General features: G+C 41.2%; 1 protein-coding gene and 18 non-coding genes across 23 annotated transcripts in view; 18 read left to right on the top strand and 1 right to left on the bottom strand.

Annotated features, from left to right (window-relative positions):
- The window catches only part of LOC149066865 (ras-specific guanine nucleotide-releasing factor 2-like), a 416,992-nt gene that overhangs the window by 262,738 nt on the left and 138,566 nt on the right, over positions 1-15,688 (bottom strand). The window lies entirely within an intron of this gene.
- Positions 12,083-12,174, top strand: TRNAI-UAU (transfer RNA isoleucine (anticodon UAU)). Its single transcript is given in 2 exon segments — positions 12,083-12,120; positions 12,139-12,174. It is a non-coding gene; the product is annotated as a tRNA-Ile (tRNA).
- Positions 12,257-12,348, top strand: TRNAI-UAU (transfer RNA isoleucine (anticodon UAU)). Its single transcript is given in 2 exon segments — positions 12,257-12,294; positions 12,313-12,348. It is a non-coding gene; the product is annotated as a tRNA-Ile (tRNA).
- TRNAI-UAU (transfer RNA isoleucine (anticodon UAU)) lies at positions 12,431-12,522 on the top strand. The gene is given in 2 exon segments: positions 12,431-12,468; positions 12,487-12,522. It is a non-coding gene; the product is annotated as a tRNA-Ile (tRNA).
- TRNAI-UAU (transfer RNA isoleucine (anticodon UAU)) lies at positions 12,604-12,695 on the top strand. Its single transcript is given in 2 exon segments — positions 12,604-12,641; positions 12,660-12,695. It is a non-coding gene; the product is annotated as a tRNA-Ile (tRNA).
- TRNAI-UAU (transfer RNA isoleucine (anticodon UAU)) lies at positions 12,774-12,865 on the top strand. Its single transcript is given in 2 exon segments — positions 12,774-12,811; positions 12,830-12,865. It is a non-coding gene; the product is annotated as a tRNA-Ile (tRNA).
- TRNAI-UAU (transfer RNA isoleucine (anticodon UAU)) lies at positions 12,948-13,039 on the top strand. Its single transcript is given in 2 exon segments — positions 12,948-12,985; positions 13,004-13,039. It is a non-coding gene; the product is annotated as a tRNA-Ile (tRNA).
- Positions 13,122-13,213, top strand: TRNAI-UAU (transfer RNA isoleucine (anticodon UAU)). The gene is given in 2 exon segments: positions 13,122-13,159; positions 13,178-13,213. It is a non-coding gene; the product is annotated as a tRNA-Ile (tRNA).
- On the top strand, positions 13,295-13,386 carry TRNAI-UAU (transfer RNA isoleucine (anticodon UAU)). The gene is given in 2 exon segments: positions 13,295-13,332; positions 13,351-13,386. It is a non-coding gene; the product is annotated as a tRNA-Ile (tRNA).
- Positions 13,468-13,559, top strand: TRNAI-UAU (transfer RNA isoleucine (anticodon UAU)). The gene is given in 2 exon segments: positions 13,468-13,505; positions 13,524-13,559. It is a non-coding gene; the product is annotated as a tRNA-Ile (tRNA).
- TRNAI-UAU (transfer RNA isoleucine (anticodon UAU)) lies at positions 13,642-13,733 on the top strand. Its single transcript is given in 2 exon segments — positions 13,642-13,679; positions 13,698-13,733. It is a non-coding gene; the product is annotated as a tRNA-Ile (tRNA).
- On the top strand, positions 13,816-13,907 carry TRNAI-UAU (transfer RNA isoleucine (anticodon UAU)). The gene is given in 2 exon segments: positions 13,816-13,853; positions 13,872-13,907. It is a non-coding gene; the product is annotated as a tRNA-Ile (tRNA).
- TRNAI-UAU (transfer RNA isoleucine (anticodon UAU)) lies at positions 13,989-14,080 on the top strand. The gene is given in 2 exon segments: positions 13,989-14,026; positions 14,045-14,080. It is a non-coding gene; the product is annotated as a tRNA-Ile (tRNA).
- Positions 14,162-14,253, top strand: TRNAI-UAU (transfer RNA isoleucine (anticodon UAU)). The gene is given in 2 exon segments: positions 14,162-14,199; positions 14,218-14,253. It is a non-coding gene; the product is annotated as a tRNA-Ile (tRNA).
- On the top strand, positions 14,336-14,427 carry TRNAI-UAU (transfer RNA isoleucine (anticodon UAU)). The gene is given in 2 exon segments: positions 14,336-14,373; positions 14,392-14,427. It is a non-coding gene; the product is annotated as a tRNA-Ile (tRNA).
- TRNAI-UAU (transfer RNA isoleucine (anticodon UAU)) lies at positions 14,510-14,601 on the top strand. The gene is given in 2 exon segments: positions 14,510-14,547; positions 14,566-14,601. It is a non-coding gene; the product is annotated as a tRNA-Ile (tRNA).
- Positions 14,857-14,948, top strand: TRNAI-UAU (transfer RNA isoleucine (anticodon UAU)). Its single transcript is given in 2 exon segments — positions 14,857-14,894; positions 14,913-14,948. It is a non-coding gene; the product is annotated as a tRNA-Ile (tRNA).
- TRNAI-UAU (transfer RNA isoleucine (anticodon UAU)) lies at positions 15,030-15,121 on the top strand. Its single transcript is given in 2 exon segments — positions 15,030-15,067; positions 15,086-15,121. It is a non-coding gene; the product is annotated as a tRNA-Ile (tRNA).
- On the top strand, positions 15,203-15,294 carry TRNAI-UAU (transfer RNA isoleucine (anticodon UAU)). The gene is given in 2 exon segments: positions 15,203-15,240; positions 15,259-15,294. It is a non-coding gene; the product is annotated as a tRNA-Ile (tRNA).

Here is a 15,688-nt window from a genome sequence, read left to right as displayed (position 1 = left end):
ATTCTTCTTTTTCAAGTTGTCTTTTTTCCTCTGTTTGTCTGTGCTTATCGCTATTCATTCCCAACACTCTTTTCTTTGATTATCATCATTCTCCCCAAAATTAGTCTTTTCTTTGTTTATCATCATTCTTTCCCGAAGTTTCTTTGCCCATCTTTCTTTTGCTTTTCTGCGCTTATCATCATTCGCGAATAAAATACAGCAACTAATGCAGCAAAATATACACATATATGGAGTTCTTTTTTCAAAAGATAAAGCAATTAGACTTTTCTGGAAGATTTGAATAACGTAATTGTATTATTGTTATGTCTGTGTGCGTATGTGTAGTCAGCCTACTTAGAAATTTCTGTCGGGATCTTTAGGGATTGTCGACAATGTATTTTGCCGTATTCTGTTGTAGCAGTGCATAAAAGAGATAGAAATTCTTTGATCTTGTTTTCACTGACTGCGTAATTATTCGTTTCCACGGAGATAGACATTCCCATTTGAATAAATCGAAGTGCCGTTGATGCCTTGATTTCCCTCATGGCATCAAAGTTGATTGTCGGTACATGGAATTTATTGACGTCGCCGATCTTCATCTCTTTGTGATTCATGCTTGTACATGATACATTATTAGTAATTTCGGCCAATTATGTATCGACCAGGAAAAATGCTAGGTTACGCCCTGTGCACAACATCCCTGGGAAACTATACGTCTAGTTCGAGAGCTTCATGCATTATGTTGCTATTTTTCAAAACAACTCCAAAGTAATATAGCATGGGTTGCAGCTCTAAATTTTTTTTCCCCCATTTAATTTCAAGAAACCTCACTTTGCGTTACCTTAAAATATCTGGAAGAAAATCCACAGCTAAATATAACCTTTACCCCATTTCGATCAGTAATTTAATTTTCCGTTCAAAAAGCGACGAGCCCAGGGAGCAGTCAATCAAACTCCCCGTTAATTAAGCGCAATCAGCTCTAATTAGTCCCGATACATAACCGTGGTTCAATCCACTCTATATATAGCGTTAATAAAAAGGAGAAAATTCAATTTTATAAATAAATATCTGCGTTGGAGGGAGGGGAGAGCGAAAGATTTTCGAAGCAGTGTAGATATTAATTAGCGTCAGTGAGGGCAAATTAATTGCTAAAAGGAGGACCACCATCAACAGACCTCGAGACTTGTTGCAATCCTGGGGAAATGCTTCCGCCCGTTTCCGTCAATGTCCCCGACGGCGGAGTTGGAAAATTCCTCCGCTTGTGGAATATTGGTTGGGTTAAAATGCAGGCACGTAGTGTGTGTATGAGTGTGGTTGGTGTGCAACAATTATCACAAGTTACGCGAAGCTTGAGCTTTCAAAAGCAAAGTGAGGGAGAAAAGCGTTGTTACCCCGAGTAAGTCATTAACTAGGAATTCCTTGTAACCAACATCTGGTAATGCGCGTTCTGCGAACCAGTCGAGATGGAAAATGTGCCGCAGTGTTTATAATAAATGATGGTGGTGGTGGTGGTTTCCCCCATTCAGCAAGATTCGTGGTGCGAGAAACAGAGAGATTAAGAATTCGGTTGCTTTTGAAGACGGCGTTTGAAAGGAACTAATTCATACGCTCGAAGCACACGCGAGAGAAGTAATTAGAATCGTATTGATTCCAATACCCTCACCCCAGTCTATAGCCACGCTGTATATCCGTTTTATCCCGTGTGAGAAGCGAATTTTGTGTGTCGGAGCTCTCCGTTCTTTCCTATTACATTGTATAGAACAGGGTTGCGTGCCCTCCGGTCCGAGGGAAAAATGCGGACCACCAAGATCCTCCATCCACGACAGCACGATAAATGCTTAGGGTAACCGTATTTCCTTCATAAAAATATTGGAACCGTACGAGATATTGCCAGTTATTGAAAAAACATTGTCAAATACAAGTCAAGTTGCCAATTACAGCCGAAAAAAATTTCCAAAGGTAAATAAAATTGCTAATTGTCACCAAAAGAAGTGTCAATGAGAAATAAAATTATACACAGAAAAAAAAAGGGTAAGTAAACTCGCCAATTACAGCCGAAAAAAACTAACTGTCAAAGGGAAATGAAGTTACAGCCAAAACAAATTGGCGAAGACAAGAAGTAAAGTTGCCAATTAGGGGCCGTTCAAGTATTACGTCAACAAAGTTTTAGCCATTTTTGCCCCCCTTTGTCAGCAACATTTCCTCAGCACTGCCCCGTACCTCCTAACGCATATTGGTGGGGTCAGAAACGTACGCGGGAGAGGGCGTAGGGGGGCTCGTGCATCCCTCCCCAGACGGAAAAAAAATTTTGTGTGTAAAAAAAATTTAAAAAAAATTAAAATTTCGAAAGAAAGTGCCTTTATACGTTATTATACTAAATTTCTGTTAATTTCAATGCTATTTGAAGTCTAAGAATTCGACATTGCTTGTTATGAAATTCATTGCGACCCACCCTCTAAGCCGTATGTGGTAAACCCTTGGCCCGCTGACCAAATGTGACCCTGGGGGTTATCTGATGTGGTCTTCCCCCTCAAACCTAATATTTTAAAACTGAACTAAGCGGCGCATGTGTACAGATCGCTTAAGAGACCCGTGGCAGATTTTCAGACCACTCAAGTAGACCCGTGGCACATTTTCAGATCACTCAAGTAGACCCGTGGTACATTCACAGATCATTCAAGTAGGCTCGTGGTATATTCACGGACCACTTATGTAACCCGCGACACAGTTTCAGAACACTCAAGCGATCCGTGGCACATTCACAGATCCTTTGAGTGACATGTGGCACAGTTTTTCATTCGCAAAAAAAAAAAAACATTCATTTGCAAAAAAAATTCAAATAAAAATTTTTGCATTCATTCGCGAAAAAATTTTCAAATCAAAACGTTTGCATCAATTCTCAAAAAATTTCAATTACAAATTTTGCATTTATTCGCAAAAATAAATTTCAAGTCAAACCGCGCGTGGTTTTAGGCGCGCATTCTTCAAAATGCCGTACATGAAGCACTCGTAAGAGGAAGAGATTACGCACTTCCGTTTCGAGTACGAGACTAATTATTAGCGAATACGTACCTGCTGGTATGTACGTTTCGAACGGAGAAGAGAGAAAGATCGAAGATATACAGTCAAACCTCGTTAATAAGTCACTCTTGGGAGAGCAAAAATATGACTTAGTGAGCGGAGTGACTCGTTAAACGGAGTAAGCCATAGCAGTGTCAGTTCCTGCCTGAAGCCAATTGAGGCTTTCAAACAAGTGACCTGTTAAGCGGAGTGACGTGTTAACCGGGTAGTGATAGTGATAGTAACCGAGGGACACCCAGGCTCTGTCACACTCGGTGATATAAGCACATTGTCCCAAACCGGGTGACGCACTAACGAGGTTCGACTGTATTCAGGTCCGATCACTCGTGCTGGACTCCCGTGCAGCGTCCTCTATCGACGAAAATTCGAACTAAATTTTTTCCCTGCACCAACAAAAAAAAATCCCCCCTCCGTGAGAATAACTTTTTTTCGCTAACCGCATTCGAATATACCCAATTCCTTCAATCTCTCTAAATCTTCAAACTATTTTCGAACTTATGAGACACCCTGTATATTAAGCATTAATATCACTTTTCATTCGCGATATCGACTGTAAACGTTAATGACGCATCCGGTACGCAACAGGCGAAATAAAAACTTCTTCCGGACCCTCGTGTCATTCGGAAACATCCCCCAAATTCGACGGCGTAAATAGGTGATGACGTTATAAACGAGACGCACATAACCGATTATTTTTTCCCCCCACCTGCTGCCACTGAACAAAAGCCAGCCCATGTCGTGGGCGGTAAAATGTTCAACGGCGCTATACACATACCTATTCACGAACAAATACCCATCGTAAAATTAGCAGAATCTCTTATCGCTGCTACAACACGATGGCGTAAATACCGGACGGGCCGAGGTAAACGATGGATTAGCATTTAAGAGCCTCTCCTTCCGTGCGCGTACTTTGAATAATGCATGAAAGAGGACGAGATAATACGGGCTTGTTCCTTATAACGCGGTAATGCCCACCCCCCCCCCCCTTTTTGCTGTGAATCCGTGTTCTTACTTGTACACTCGATGATTAATTTCCATTTGAATTATACAACCATCTTGGTTCTCATCCAACGTGCTCGGAAAGCCTTACGTGAAGAAGTCGTAAGAAGCGTTTATACGTACCCCGTCCGAGCACGAGACTAATTAGCGAATACCTGCTGGTATGTACTTTCAATTAACGTTAATGAATGGTTTCGGAATCGTTCGTATTTCTTTTGATCGGAGACGAGAGGGAAGAAAAACACAAATTTTCTTCTGTTTAATTAAGTTTCTTTGCCTGGAACGACTTTAGCGTATCTCATTTGTAGACATACGTAAATTTTGGGAGGGGGGGGGGGGGAGGGAGGGAAGGAGAAAAGGCCCGAATCGAAATTTTGCATTTATTCGAAAAATGAAAAATTTTCCAATACAAGAATTTTTGCATTTATTCGCAAAATTAAATGATCGTAAATTTTACGTTCGGGGGGTCATTCAAGTATTACGTCAGCATCGAGGTGGTGAGGGGGGTTTCGGATTTGCTGACTTTTGATGACGGGGGGGGGGGGTCAGTGTTTTGCTGACTTTTGCTGACAAGGGGAGGGGGTCAAAAATGGCTGAAAATCTGCTTACGTAATACTTGAATGGCCCCTCACTTGCAAAAATATATATATTTTTTTAAATTAGAAATTTTACACGTATCTGCAAGAGAAAATTGATTTGAAAAATTTTGCATTCACACACTCGCAAAAAAATTTCAAATCAAAAATTTTGAATCCATACATAAATAAAAATTAAAATATAGTTCACTATGGTTCTAGAATCTAGATCATAGTTTCCTAACGTTTTTTGTCTCCCATCGCCCCCTTCTTCAGAAATTTTTCCCCCATCGCAATCTAACCCATAGAATTCTATGTTAAACCCGTCGCTTCTACAGCCCCCTTGGAACATTCCAACGCCCACGTTGGGAATCACTGGTCTAGATAAATCCAGAAGCTTCGAGCATATCTTGACATTTCCGGTTTGGCAACAGGAGATTATTGTTTAGAGGGTGTCTTGAAAAATTGCGCTACGATATTTTCCGTAACAATATACTGAATATTATTTCGTGAAGAGGTCCGAGGACTTCATTTTATTGTCACAGCGCCCGTGTGCCTGGCTCCTGTAAAGGTAAATTTTGCGCCGGAAGTGTGCGTACCTAACAGTCTGAGTGAGTATTTAGTGAAGTGAGTGAAGAGAAAGTGTATAATGATTGAATTACATTTGTCTTGTTTGCAGGTCTGTTGCTCTCTGTGGCGATGCTTTTTAACGAGGAGATCGGCTCGCATTCAGAAGTTGGGAACCACAAAAAACCAACTTCATCTGACCACCACTATGGTGACGGTGAGGTTCGAACCCGAGTACTGGGATTCTTGAGCTATGGGTCACGACCCAAACGTCATTCGCAGGGTCTTCGGAGATGGGTCGTACATATTAACGTACAGCGAGGGATAAATGAGCGATGGTTCGCGATCTAAACTTGATTTGCACAGGCTTTCTAGATAAATCGTAAAAATCCATTTACAGTTCTGTCGTGGCCCTCACAAGGGTGGGGCTGACCGGGCTGCAGCCCTATCCCTGCTTCTGCTGCCGGGGCTATGGATGGCAAGGACTTTAGGGTCGGATATCCGAGGGCCTGGGGAAGAACTGCGGATGACAGATACCGGGGGCAGACTATCCTGTCCCCCCCCCCCCAGATCAAAGACCGAGTCTGGGAGTGCTGGTTTTGGGGACTCGAGGGTCAATGACACTCGGACTTCGCGGTCCAGTACACTCAGTTCTTCCCAGCGTGGCCCAAACCCAAAGAATAAAGGGCTTACATCCCCTACGGAGCAGAGCCAGGGGTCATGTCTGGTCCTACAGCCCTGGGGCCAGGGACAATTATCATCATTAGTTTGTTTTTCCATGTTATAAATTCACTATATAAGGGCCAGTGCTATATAAGGGCTATATAAGGGTCTGACTTGGGGGCCCGCCAAAGATTCGAGCCTGGTGGGGGGGGGGGCATGAGTCCTATTATAACGCGCTTATTGCGTCACTGGTTTCATTAATTTCGAAAAACGCCGAGACGTCGAGTGATCATAGTGGCGGGCTCGTATCGCGAGATCCCGAGCTCGAACCCCACTGGCGCCACAGTGGTGGTCAGCTGAAGTTTGTTTTCTGTGGCTCCCAACTTCGAGGGGTGAATGCGAGCTCCCCTTTAATAAGTCTCGCTGCAGAGAACAACAGACCTTCAAACGGGACAAATGCAATTCAATCATTACACTTCACTCCTGAAATATATATGGTAGCACTGAAAAATCAGACACAACGCTAGATACGCACTCAGACTGTTGGGTACACACAGTTACACTTCCGGCACAACTCACAAGGTACTAAATTGCTCATAGATGGCCGTAGACCTGAGTTAGTTTATAGTTTGTTAGACAGAAAGAAATTCTCATGGATCGGCAACACAGGCCTACAATTGTTCAATCACTGCACATCACGCATATTTAGAAAAATCGATGGCAGATGACATAGTAACATGAGTGGCCCGCGGATCGTCGTCGTCGTCCCCCTCACAATTACAGAAAATATGTTTTCAATTTAAAATGTCTTGAAATATTTTTATACATAAAATTAGTTCACAATACGCTCACGCACATTCCAACATGTATCAATTACGCAGAGGAATGTGGACGAGGTGCATGTGGGGTTTAGCAATCGTATCATGGGTTGCGTGAAGCTGATTTCATTGTTGATTTTGGGTAGCAGCTGGAAAGGTTAAGAACCCTTGAACTATACAGACATATTAGGAATTCCTCTGATGATTATCTTCGTGGTTTGGACACAAAATAATTTTGTGATAATGCCTTCTAAGAAATAAGAGATCGAACGAATACAAATTGTTTCTTATAATCTCATTCGGGAAGACAAATACCCAATATTTCCACCAAAATAAAGAAACCAAAACACGCTGTTTCCGAGTGAAACGGGAGCTATTGTGAAAGTTCACAACACAATATAAACGACGATGCACTCTCCGACATGACTCTGGTCTTCTTTGTTTCATGTGGTCACTTGAAAAGCTTTTAGCCTGATGAAAGTGTTTCATCGCTAATAGAAACGGCTCCGGGAATATGAAGTATACACATGTGTGCGTGTGGAGTTTTCATGTCCCCTGTGGATTTGTGGATTCCGCCACGCTGAGAACACTAGTTCCAGATTGAGAAATGTCTTGATGGAATGAGATTTTTATGTTTGTCTTTCCACTTCGACAAAGTCTGTAGTTATCGTAGACGTTCTCTAATGAGACAGCTAAATTGCTTCGGTAAGCGTGTTTATTCTAGAACCATTACGGCGGGGACATATTGCTATACAGAGAGGGTATTTGGTTTTAAGTACCTTTGATTCAGTCTCAAATAACCGGTGTTAAACTTGATATGGTCTCAAAAAACCTGGTGTATACTTGATATGATTCAAAACACTGGTGCGAAACTCAATATAATCCATAAAAAACGTCTCGAAACTTGACATGACATGAAAATACCCGCAGAAATTTGATATAATTCTATAAAAAATATTCTAAAAAAACCTGAAACAGTGAAAACTTGAAATAGATCTAAAAAAACAGTGTCGAACCTGATGTGATTAAAAAAATGGTGTCAAATTTGATATGGTCCAAAAAACCAATGTCAAACTTGGTATGATCCAAAAACCAATGTCAAACTTGGTATGATCCAAAACACTGGTGTCAAACGTGGTATCATTTAATTAAAAAAACCAATGTGAAACTTGGTATGATCCAAAAACCAATGTCAAACTTGGGATGATCCATAAACCAATGTCAAACTTGGTATGATCCAAAAACCAATGTCAATCTTGGTATGATCCAAAAACCAATGTCAAACTTGGTATGATCCAAAACACTGCTGTCAAACGTGGTATCATTTAATTAAAAAAACCAATGTCAAACTTGGTATGATCCAAAAACCAATGTCAAACTTGGTATGATCCAAAACACTGGTGTCAAACGAGTTATAATTTAATTAAAAAAACCTGTGTCAAACTTGGTATGATCCAAAAACCAAAGTCAATCTTCGTATGGTCCAAAAAATTTGATTCGAATTTGATACGAATTTGAAAAAAAAAGTGGTATGAAACTTGAGATATACGATCCAAAAAACCGGTACATTTTTGAAACGCATTAAAAACTGGTAACTTACATCAAAATGTGCGAGAAAAACACGCCCATTACACAAAATAATAGTAGTCTAACTGTATTTTGGCAATAAGTATATGTTCTTCGTGATATTATTCGATGTCCAGAGGGTAGTCATTTTTATGGCATGAATACCAACACTTTTTTATATGAAATATCTATAAAATATTTTTGAATTACTATAAAGGGATGTTTTTTTGTTACAAATAAAATATTGCTTCGGAATTATTTGGCGAAGATTCTCCCGTAGCAGCCATCGATGTACGCATTAGATGGTCGTTCCCCCCCGAACCATCATGATGAACGACAAGGCTAATAATACTCTCAATAGATTCATTTCAGCGGTTTGACCATCAGTTGATTCCGTGACCAGAATATGACGAGTATATTGATCTGGATAACGAACTTGTATCCAACGTAACTTCACGGAAGGAGTTTGATATCGATCTTGATTGAATTATTCCCGGAGAGGGTTAGAGAGTTACTGAAAGTGAGGAGAGAAACGCACACACAGATGGATAGGAGAGGAATGGCGTAAATTGCTTTAGCCGAGGCTTTTATTCGTGGTTACTGGCGAAATTCGGCCGCGATTGTAATGATTAAAACAAGATAAGACCGGCAGATCTAGTAGCTTTGTTGGAGGCTTTGAATCCACGCCATCCGCGAGGCATACCCTGGAGATAAGCGGCAGTGATTCGTTGCAAAGGATATGAAGCATTTCCTGATACGTATACCGACCTACACAGTTGAACAAACATAACTTGGCAGTCATTTACGATGTTGATGCAACATAAACCGTTACTAAGCTATGTTGTGGAGTGCGACTACTATATACACGAAATCACGCAAGCACGCTGAATATCGTGTAACTCAGCTTTATTGCAAGTTGTGGAAATACCAAAGCCACTTAGATATTAGAATTTTACTCTTTCAATGTAAGTGAGAAAATAATTGCAAACCATCAGATGAGAAACTGACAATTTTAATTAATTTAACCATATTTGGGAAAACACAGAATTAAAAAGCTTTCACAACTCACCAGATCGCTTCAAGACTGAAAATAATAATAATAATAGTTGGTACTTATCCATGTGTATTGAAACGATCAGTATCAATTTCAAACCCAACAATGTCAAACTTGAGAGGACAAAAAAAAAAGAAAACAGTGTCAAAACTTGACGTGATTCAAGAAACCAACGGCACACTTGATATGGTTTCAAAGAAAACTAGTGTGAAATTTGATATGATCCAAAATATCAGAGTCAAACCGGGGTCACAGAAAACCCCGGTGTCAAATTCGATAATATCTCAAAAAAAAAACTGGACGTGTGATTCCAAAAACCAGCGTCGAACCTGATGTGGGTTGAAAAAAACAAAAAAACAAAAGCAAAAAACTCTTGATGTTATTAAAACAACTGGTGTTAAACTTGACATGATGTTGAAATAAAAGTTGGTGTTGAACTTGACATAGTGTTGAAATAAAATCTGGTGTTAATTTTCTATGACTTGGCAGTCATTTACACTGATGAGATAACGGTATCCCAGGTCGATGAGGTACTCGTTTAAAGTACCAAAGGCAGGCCCGTCATTTGGGGTCGGGGGTCCGGCTTTAGAGTACACTAGAATACATACATACATACATTGAGTATATGTTCTTTGCCCCCCGCCCCCGAGAAAAATTTGACATGATGGTCCTGAGAGACCAAAGGATGTTGTCAAAAACGAAAATGCCCCACGGAACAATTACTTACTCTTCTTCACTCAATAGCGGTCTGCCTGCGACTGGCAGCTTCTGCGTGCAGGAAAAAGTTTAAGCATGCACACTAGGATGCCTACTAGAATGCACCAGGTCACACCTTCCTAGCTTCATTGGTTGAGGCATGACAAATTATGGCAGGAAACTTTTGTAACAAACCTTGTATGTATCTTTGTGTAAAATCATACCCCGACTTACGAGATTATCGTCGGTCCCGACCGTGGCGTAATTTCGGGGTATTACTGTACTTTATTTAAAGCACAGTATTATCTGCGCTATTATGATCATGCCAACTAGACTGATCATGCAAAAGGATGAAAGTAAAGTTTCTGTATCGTCTGAATCATCATGTCAGTAATGAATTAGTGCGAGTCAGTCATGAATCAATGCCTATTAAGACATGCCAGTCATGAATTACAGTAATCTACAGCCAACATTATAATAAAAGCTGACCGTACGGGGGTGATAGTGTTGAGGTTTGGACTGCTATCGCATTATAAATAAACGAAATGCACTGTCTGTATATAAAGATATACAAGAACGATACTAGATCTGTAAGTCTGTCAGTATTTTTGTATCTTTTCCAGCACGTCTTCTGTACCTTAAAAATTCCTCAGGAATACAAACGTGGATGCGTGTCTGGGTTTTCATGTATTTATTTTATCAATTTTTATTCTATTAAAAAATTAAACTTCAATCACGCGGACACCATCGTAATAACTCAAATCTTTTCAATTTTACATTGTATTCCAAAATGAATAATAAAAATTTATTTCATTTTCAAATCTAAACCATCATTCGAAACTGCGCAAAAGAATTCAAGCTCATCAAAAATAAAGACAAAATAATGTAGTTTCCTGATAGTCATTGCTATTTCCTAACAGTCATTGCATGAAGCAAAGCACGACTCACATTATTTTTGCGATCAGAACCATATTAAACGGAAAAAATAAGTCAAGCAATATAATTTCGCTGAGTTGCGAAAATCTTACTAAGCAGATAATGGCACACGATATCAAAAAGTAAAGGTATATTACATTCAAAAAGATAAAATAATTAAATGCGTGGTATATATTTCATAACGAGCTAGATAAACGGTAGCCCGGGGACATCTCGAGTTATAGAGTGGATGAGACGAAATAACGAGAAGTGATTTTACGAAATATATAACAAAAAATCACTGCTTAATATTACTATATTTTCGAGCATTTCTTAAGAATACGTTTCCCATTAATGATAATTACGCTACCCACGAATGAAAGATGGACTTTTTGGTCTAATTAACTGATGTGTAAAATTTTTTCGAGTCATATATTATTATTTTTTACATGAACCCTTATCTTAAACCACAAATTTCTCTAAAATTAAAAATTCTATTTTTCCCCGTGACTAAACGTAATTTTCTGGATAGATTTAGAGTCAATGGTAATTTGTCAATCGAAAGCATTTAGAAATCGGATAATTGAGACATCAAACAATTATGAATATTTTTTTTTATCACTTCTTAATTGAAAATACCGGCTAATTATGTGAAGAACCTACGGACAGAATGTTGTTTCCATTATACAAGAATAAATACATTTTTGTTGCAATTACCTAAAAATAATCAAGCATTCGGAAATTTTCGGGCAAAGTATCGTTCTGTGGAACAATTATATACATTATCAAATGGATTATAACATATTGCATGTGAGTGATGCTGGAGTTGTGAATTCCAGCCTCACCTGAGAGAGGAAGATTTTTTTTTTAAAATTATATTTGCAGTTTCGATAATTTTTAACCCAAATTATCTTAAACTGGCATTGAAAAGAGTGTGAAAATTCCGCAATAATCATCCTCAGTGGCATTCAGGTATTGAAAATCGCTTGCCCTTACGCGTCCCAAATAGCGCAATTGGTGAGAGCGTGGTGCTTATAACACAGTGCATGTGAGGGACGCCAGGGTTGTGAGTTCGAACCTCCCCTGGGGAATAATGTCTGCGTTTTCGACAAATTTCTGCCGAAATTACCTAAAACATTCAAGTATTGAAAATTGCATCCCCCCACCCGTCCCCAGAGGCGCAATTGGTTAGCGCACGGTACTTATAAGACAGTGCTTGTGAGCGATGCCGGGGTTGTGAGTTCGAACCTCACCTGGGGAATAATGTCTGCTTTTTCGAAGAATTTCTGTCGAAATTACTTAAAACATTCAAGTATTGGAAATAGCATTCCCCCACCCACTCGTCCCCAGTGGCGCAATTGGTTAGCGCACGGTACTTATAAGACAGTGCTTGTGAACAATGCCGGGGTTGTGAGTTCGAACCTCACCTGGGGAATAATGTCTGCTTTTTCGAAGAATTTCTGTCGAAATTACTTAAAACATTCAAGTATTGGAAATAACATTCCCCCACCCACTCGTCCCCAGTGGCGCAATTGGTTAGCGCACGGTACTTATAAGACAGTGCTTGTGGGCAATGCCGGGGTTGTGAGTTCGAACCTCACCTGCGGAATAATGCCTGCTTTTCCGACAAATTTCTGTCGAAATTACCTAAAACATTTAAGTATTGAAAATTGCATCCTCTGCCCACTCGTCCCCAGTGGCGCAATTGGTTAGCGCACGGTACTTATAAGACAGTGCTTGTGAGCGATGCCGGGGTTGTGAGTTCGAGCCTCACCTGGGGAATAATGTCTGCTTTTTCGAAGAATTTCTGTCGAAATTACTTAAAACATTCAAGTATTGGAAATTGCATCCCCCCACTCGTCCCCAGTGGCGCAATTGGTTAGCGCACGGTACTTATAAGACAGTGCTTGTGAGCGATGCCGGGGTTGTGAGTTCGAGCCTCACCTGGGGAATAATGTCTGCTTTTTCGAAGAATTTCTGTCGAAATTACTTAAAACATTCAAGTATTGGAAATTGCATTCCCCCACCCACTCGTCCCCAGTGGCGCAATTGGTTAGCGCACGGTACTTATAAGACAGTGCTTGTGAGCGATGCCGGGGTTGTGAGTTCGAGCCTCACCTGGGGAATAATGTCTGCTTTTTCGAAAAATTTCTGTCGAAATTACTTAAAACATTCAAGTATTGGAAATAGCATTCCCCCACCCACTCGTCCCCAGTGGCGCAATTGGTTAGCGCACGGTACTTATAAGACAGTGCTTGTGGGCAATGCCGGGGTTGTGAGTTCGAACCTCACCTGCGGAATAATGCCTGCTTTTCCGACAAATTTCTGTCGAAATTACCTAAAACATTTAAGTATTGAAAATTGCATCCTCTGCCCACACGTCCCCAGTGGCGCAACTGGTTAGCGCACGGTACTTATAAGACAGTGCTTGTGAGCAATGCCGGGGTTGTGAGTTCGAGCCTCACCTGGGGAATAATGTCTGCTTTTCGAAGAATTTCTGTCGAAATTACTTAAAACATTCAAGTATTGGAAATAGCATTCCCCCACCCACTCGTCCCCAGCGGCGCAATTGGTTAGCGCACGGTACTTATAAGACAGTGCTTGTGAGCGATGCCGGGGTTGTGAGTTCGAGCCTCACCTGGGGAATAATGTCTGCTTTTTCGAAGAATTTCTGTCGAAATTACTTAAAACATTCAAGTATTGGAAATTGCATTCCCCCACCCACTCGTCCCCAGTGGCGCAATTGGTTAGCGCACGGTACTTATAAGACAGTGCTTGTGAGCGATGCCGGGGTTGTGAGTTCGAGCCTCACCTGGGGAATAATGTCTGCTTTTTCGAAAAATTTCTGTCGAAATTACTTAAAACATTCAAGTATTGGAAATAGCATTCCCCCACCCACTCGTCCCCAGTGGCGCAATTGGTTAGCGCACGGTACTTATAAGACAGTGCTTGTGGGCAATGCCGGGGTTGTGAGTTCGAACCTCACCTGCGGAATAATGCCTGCTTTTCCGACAAATTTCTGTCGAAATTACCTAAAACATTTAAGTATTGAAAATTGCATCCTCTGCCCACACGTCCCCAGTGGCGCAACTGGTTAGCGCACGGTACTTATAAGACAGTGCTTGTGAGCATTGCCGGGGTTGTGAGTTCGAGCCTCACCTGGGGAATAATGTCTGCTTTTCGAAGAATTTCTGTCGAAATTACTTAAAACATTCAAGTATTGGAAATTGCATTCCCCCACCCACTCGTCCCCAGTGGCGCAATTGGTTAGCGCACGGTACTTATAAGACAGTGCTTGTGAGCAATGCCGGGGTTGTGAGTTCGAACCTCACCTGGGGAATAATGTCTGCTTTTTCGAAAAATTTCTGTCGAAATTACTTAAAACATTCAAGTATTGGAAATAGCATTCCCCCACCCACTCGTCCCCAGTGGCGCAATTGGTTAGCGCACGGTACTTATAAGACAGTGCTTGTGAGCAATGCCGGGGTTGTGAGTTCGAACCTCACCTGGGGAATAATGTCTGCTTTTTCGAAGAATTTCTGTCGAAATTACTTAAAACATTCAAGTATTGGAAATTGCATTCCCCCACCCACGCGTCCCCAGTGGCGCAATTGGTTAGCGCGCGGTACTTATAAGACAGTGCTTGTGAGCGATGCCGGGGTTGTGTGTTCGAGCCTCACCTGGGGAATAATGTCTTCTTTTTCGAAAAATTTCTGTCGAAATTACTTAAAACATTCAAGTATTGGAAATAGCATTCCCCCACCCACTCGTCCCCAGTGGCGCAATTGGTTAGCGCACGGTACTTATAAGACAGTGCTTGTGAGCAATGCCGGGGTTGTGAGTTCGAACCTCAACTGCGGAATAATGCCTGCTTTTCCGAAAAATTTCTGTCGAAATTACCTAAAACATTTAAGTATTGAAAATTGCATCCTCTCCCCACTCGTTCCCAGTGGCGCAACTGGTTAGCGCGCGGTACTTATAAGACAGTGCTTGTGAGCAATGCCGGGGTTGTGAGTTCGAGCCTCACCTGGGGAATACTGTCTGCTTTTCCGACAAATTTCTGTCGAAATTACCTAAAACATTTAAGTATTGAAAATTGCATCCCCTGCCCACTCGTCCCCAGTGGCGCAATTGGTTATCGCATGGTACTTATAAGACAGTGCTTGTGAGCGATGCCGGGGTTGTGAGTTCGAGCCTCACCTGGGGAATACTGTCTGCTTTTCCGACAAATTTCTGTCGAAATTACCTAAAACATTTAAGTATTGAAAATTGCATCCTCTGCCTGCTCGTCCCCACTGGCGCAATCGGTTAGCGCACGGTACTTATAAGACAGTGCGAGTGAGCGATGCCGGGGTTGTGAGTTCGAGCCTCACCTGGGGAATACTGTCTGCTTTTCCGACAAGTTTCTGTCGAAATTACCTAAAACATTTAAGTATTGAAAATTGCATCCCCTGCCCACTCGTCCCCAGTGGCGCAATTGGTTATCGCACGGTACTTATAAGACAGTGCTTGTGAGCGATGCCGGGGTTGTGAGTTCGAGCCTCACCTGGGGTATAATGTCTGCTTTTTCGTAGAATTTGTCAAAATTACCTGAATCATTTAAGTATTGAAAATTCCATCCCCCGCCCATTCGTCCCCAGAGGGTCAATTGATTAGCGCACGGTACATAAAAGACAGTGCTTGTGAGCAATGCCGGGGTTGTGAGTTCGAGCCTCACCTGGGGAATACTGTCTGCTTTTCCGACAAGTTTCTGTCGAAATTACCTAAAACATTTA

The sequence above is a fragment of the Pholcus phalangioides genome, unplaced genomic scaffold (assembly GCF_987345545.1).
Source record: "Pholcus phalangioides strain wild (caught in Gottingen) unplaced genomic scaffold, Ppha-v1.0 ptg000032l_1, whole genome shotgun sequence".
In the NCBI taxonomy this organism is placed as follows: Eukaryota; Metazoa; Arthropoda; class Arachnida; order Araneae; family Pholcidae; genus Pholcus; species Pholcus phalangioides.
This window is presented reverse-complemented; position numbering and strand designations above follow the sequence as displayed.